This window comes from Panicum virgatum, chromosome 5N (genome assembly GCF_016808335.1).
Source record: "Panicum virgatum strain AP13 chromosome 5N, P.virgatum_v5, whole genome shotgun sequence".
Taxonomy (NCBI): domain Eukaryota; kingdom Viridiplantae; phylum Streptophyta; class Magnoliopsida; order Poales; family Poaceae; genus Panicum; species Panicum virgatum.
This window is the reverse complement of record NC_053149.1, coordinates 42,474,451-42,479,730: the sequence shown is the minus strand read 5'-3', so window position 1 is coordinate 42,479,730 and position 5,280 is coordinate 42,474,451. Positions and strand designations below refer to the sequence as shown.

The following is a 5,280-nucleotide window of genomic DNA, read 5'->3' as shown; positions in this document are numbered from 1 at the left end:
GAGGGTGCAAGTGGAGGTTCGGCGTCGAGCTCTGCTCGCGAGCAGTGCGGGCTCGGCTTCGCCGGGGTGGGCACGGGTGACGAGGCGGCAAGGGGGTACGGTGGCACAGGCAAGGGCGGTGGCAAGTGGCCGGTGGGGGCAGGGTAGCACGAGGGGTCATGGCGGCACTGAGCTCTACTCGTGCTGCGCGTGGCCGAGCGCGGCAGTGAGGAGAGGGAGGAAGAAGGGGGGAGGATGGAGGGAAAAAAGAAAAGGAGAAAAGAGAAAGGGAGAAAGGAAAATAAAAGGAGAGAGAGAAAAAGAAAAAGAGTGGGGCGCCGGCAGGATTTGCGGCGGCGGTCGCGAGCGCGTGCCGCGGCTTTGGCGGGAAGCGATGCACTCGGAATGAGGAAAGGAGATAGGCATCGGCGGGATTCGCGGCGACGGTCGCGAGCAGCTTTGGCGATAAGCGACGCGCTCGCAGAATGAGGAAATGCGGAAACAAGGAGGGGATGGGGGTTGATTCCGGTGTCGGAACGGCGGATCGCCGGAAAAGATTTTAGGAGATTGGAGGATTGGACAGAAAAAGAGTTTGAGATGATTTGAGCTCAGCGACGAAAAGATTTTTGAAATAATTTTTAGCGAGTGATTTAATTGGATGAGTTTTTACGGATGTTACAGTTTTTTGCACGGATTGGTTAGTTCAAGGGTGTGGGATGTTCGGTTTCGTAGTTTAGGGTCCAAAATTGGATGATCGTGATAGTTCAGGGTCCAAAAACGGACTTTACCCTATAGTTTATGACTTTTTTTGCTGGGGATATAGGCTATAAACTTGTATGAAATATGAGTTGATGTTCAAACCAGATGATGCACAAGAGATGCAATGCTGAGGTTTATATAGTGGTGGAGGTTCAAAGCCAAACCAGACTTTTTCATCAATAGACAGAGGTGACTTGTGTGATAGGCCAAGGTGATAGTGACCCGTGCAATGCAACCTGACAAGTCTCGGTCTCGGTCTGCATCAATATCATTAATCAAATCTAGTAATTATAGGCTCCTATATTATAGTGAAAACTACGCATTTAGACTTGTACATGTACTGTGTGTATCAACTGTATATACAATTTCAAAAAATTGTAGCACGTTAGCATGTACTGTCTGTAAAGGGACCAGTTGTCTGAGCATGCACGTTAGCACGTACGGTGTGTTCTGCTCGGACCAGTTGACGGTCCAATTGGCCTGGTCCAGAAAGAGTTTGCGTATCAACTGTATATACAATTTCAAAAAATTGTAGTATCCGTAATAACAGCAGCAAATTTTTATTTATGAAACAATTTGGTGTCTTCTTTATCCAGGAAAAACTGTTGAAGGCATTGAGTAGGAGAAGAAACCATAATATGCATAGATGATAGTAGTCAAGGCAGAGAAGACAAGCATATAGTGGTCTAAGCTGTATGATGCAGAAGTTGTCTCACGTACGGTTCCCTAAGAACAAGTCACTACACTACTAGAGAAAGAGCTTTCAGTACCGGTTGAAAACGAGCTTCAGTCTGGTTCTCCAACCGGTGCTATCAAAGTGGTACCAAAAGTGTGTGCTTTTGTCACGGGGTAAATCACCTGGTACCTAAAACCTCCTTTGGTACAGGCCGCTACGCCCGTTTTCTCACATCCTCTCTCGTTCCGGTTCCCTTGCACTCTCTCCCGTTCCCCTCCCATCCTCCACTAGCAGTATCAACGATTCATTTGAAAAAATCAACCACAAAATATTGAATCAACCCCAACAAAATACTCTTAGATCCCACAAAGCATTCAGAGAATCGTTCATAAGATAGATACAATCCCATAAGATAGCTACAATCCATACAATTCCACGTGCATCTCTATTTCAAAAAAGTAAGAAAAAAAATCACCCACGGCGGCGGCCTGCGCACTCTCCCAACGGCGACCTGCGGTCAGCTACTCGTGGCCCGTGCACCAGCGCCTGGTCTATGCTTCGAGGTCTATGGGGCGGCCAGCTCCCCCAGCTTGTTGCTGAGGTCGACGAGCTTCATCTCGTAGGGGACCTTCTTCTCCTCCAGCGTGAGCAGGACCCTCTGGGAGAAGGGGCCTGCCAGCAAGTTCCAAAGTCCGATCCTAGAAACTGGGAGGGCAAACATGCGAATCAGATGAGATGAGAAGAACAGAACGGGAGCACTCACAGTCGCCGAGGGTGTCGGGGGCCGACGGCGGTCTTCACGCACACCTCCACGGTCATGGCAACTGGCGACGGCGAGCTGCCCGTGCGCCTGCACCCCACGGCCGGCTCCCGCGTCCCCACGGCAGCGGCCACCCGCCAGCTGCCCGCGCGCTCCACGGCGGCAGTGGCGGCCGGGCCCCCACGGCTGCGGTCGGCGCCCTGCGCAGCCCCGCAGCGGTGGCCAGCGGCCAGCTGCCCGCACACCTTGCCGCGCACGCGCTCCGCGGCGGCGGCGGCCGGCTGCCCGGGATCCTATCTACGCCCGGTTTCTTGAGCGAGAAATGATAAGGTAGAGAGAGATGAGAAGTAGAGAAATGAGAGGTAGAGATATAGATGAGAGGAGCCAACAAGGTTTAAAAATATCGAGAAGGGAGGGGCCCACCATCTTTTGGTCCCGGTGCATTCATTCAACCGGTGCCAATGACTACAAAATGGGCACCGGTCAATGTCACAAACCGATGCCTTTGTCGCATTCTCCATTTGGTACCGGTTTCTGGCACGACCCGGTGCCCATGTTGAAGCATTGGAACCGGGTCATGCCACGACCCGGTACCCAATGTCCAGTGCCGGGGTCGTACAGGCCACGAGTACTGGCTGTTGTTGCAGCTGGTGCTGATGCCTCACATTTGTACCGGTTGAAACAACAACTGGTACTTTTGGCCAGGATCTTTGGCCTGTTTTCTAGTAGTGCGTGTCTACCCACCACTAGAGCTTTCTATTCTTCCATCAAATATTCTTCCTTTTCTTGTGTACTCGGGTTCAAATACCCATGGATTTTTTTGTTTGTTTACTAGCTTCATATGGAATCGAAGAGGCCTCATCTGGTGCTCCCACTCCGCAAAAAAAAACAATATGATAAAAAAAGATAAGCATATCAAAGTATCCCACACCAAGATGCCGATGAAAGACTAGTCATATACTTGAGCAGAGGAGGACAAGAAGACACAGGTTGCAAAGGTATTTCTATCTTCTATCATGGTTAGCTGGAAGAAACCACTGGACTATATAATCCCTTGGGGAATGGTCATGCGACATTGACTGACGCGACACTATATTGGAAAGAGCCCCTTCTTTATAGTTTAATTTAGCTTTCATTACATTTTAAATTACATATATGAACTCTAAAGTATACATTGAAAAAATAGACCATTCTCTGTTTTGGATGGAGACAAGTTTATAGTTTAGTTTAAACTTGCGCTAGGTAGCACTTGTCAACATACCAATAATATAAAAAAATCTATTCATATATTCACCCTTGTGTGTCCCACTTGTTAATTTCCTCATCAATTCCTAAACAAAATAAGAAAGAGGGAAAGATCTCACCCTTGTCGAACCTGTTAGTTTCCTGCAACAATACCTCATTTTAGGTAATTGGGTTGCTGTTTTGTTGGCAGTGGCCCTGTCATACAAACATTCTCAATAGCACGGATATGATGCAGTTAATTATAGTCACCGCCGTCCGAAATGGAGCAAACAACCATGTACGTTTCATAAAAAAAAACAACCATGGACGATATGTATGTTCACATGTTGAGGTAGAGCTACCATGCATTCGTTGCTTCTTTCACAATTTTTCAGTGGAATTGGAACATCATCCTGGCTGTTGTGAGGTAGTAGTTACTAGTTAGCTAGCCAATGAACTTTATTAGAAATGACTGGAGTTCAGCGCATGGCGAAAGGTAAGGGAGTTCGTTATTGGACCTCTGTGCTCAAATTCTAGTTACTTCTTGGGAACGAGTCACTGGCTTTTCATAGTTAGCATATGAAGATGCTCGCAGGTTGATCAGTGGAAAATAAATGGTTGGCTTACTGGATGGATTGACGGATCAGAGGGATGGCAAGGTAGGAATGAGGAACAAATAACTAATGAAATGTTTCTTCAGCTTTTAACAACTTTATCTACTCCTGTATATGTGTACCATCAAACTGTATATGAGAGACATGTATAGTTACATGTCTCTCATATGTCCATTTCATCTCTTAAACAAAAAAGTTAATTGTACAGTTTAATTAAAATGATGCTGCACAGATAACGCCATTTATCTAGCTACTTTAGATTTGCGTGCCATGTTAACCACATGCTCAAAACGCTCTGCGTCACAGGGGACCCTCAGCACTCCTTGCTGGCCGTACCCAAACTGTTCCTCGGCCATCTCCAGCAACGCAGCCATGCATGGCTCCTTGAGACCCTTGACACGCACCAGCACCCTCGTCTCTGCGCCACCTTCGTCGTCGCGAACCAGCACTATGGGGAGGTACATGTCCTTGAGACCCTTGACACGCACCAGCACCCTCGTCTCTGCGCCACCTTCGTCGTCGCGAACCAGCACTATGGGGAGGTACATGTTGACAGTCAAAATTGCCACCAACCGGTCTGACTGGTCTGACCGAGCGGTCTGACCGGTCGAGGCACTGTGGCCTGTCCGGCAGGGACCGATCGGTCTAGGTAGAGTCCGAGTACAACTAGAGTTTTTTTATAGAGTTAGATCTGTAAATAGGATTTCTTGCGGGATAAATCCACCCCACCCTATAAATATAAAGGGTCACAGCCGATTAGGGAATCCAATCGAACAAAATCAATACAAACTCTACTTTTTATCCTCTTCTCCAAACCCTAGCTTTTTCAACCCCCTCTGCTGTTCTTCCTTCGTCTCCGCGACGTTTGAAGGCGTTCTAAGTGGCCTGCCGATCCTAGAACAACCCTACGTGCGCCTACCCTGACGGGTCCCTCCCGGCTTTGCGTTCGTCGGCCGTCGCCGATTCTTACCGGCGACCGGTCTGACCGGTCCCTTAGACCGGTCTGACCGCTCCACGCAGGAAGAGCTGTATCGAGCTCTTTTTCATGCCGCACGATTTAGTGCGTTCGTGTGTTGACCAAGATTTGCGTCAACATACTTTTTGGCGACTCCGCTGGGGAAGAAAGATGTTGGTTAGTAAAACCGATCTAATCTACCCTAAAGAAGATGGGCTCCAACGCAGAAATCGATAAGGAGAACATCATCCCTTCGACATATGAGCATCTTCCGGAAGACGTCCGTCTGCTACTGGAGGAGCGCAAGAAGAAG

General features: G+C 48.4%; 1 long non-coding RNA gene across 1 annotated transcript; it reads right to left on the bottom strand.

The window, feature by feature from the left end:
• Positions 1-1,745: 1,745 nt before the first annotated feature.
• On the bottom strand, positions 1,746-2,810 carry LOC120673835. The gene is made up of 2 exons (XR_005674883.1): positions 2,178-2,810; positions 1,746-2,086 (listed from the first exon to the last, which is right to left on the bottom strand). It is a non-coding gene; the product is annotated as an uncharacterized LOC120673835 (long non-coding RNA).
• Positions 2,811-5,280: the final 2,470 nt, after the last annotated feature.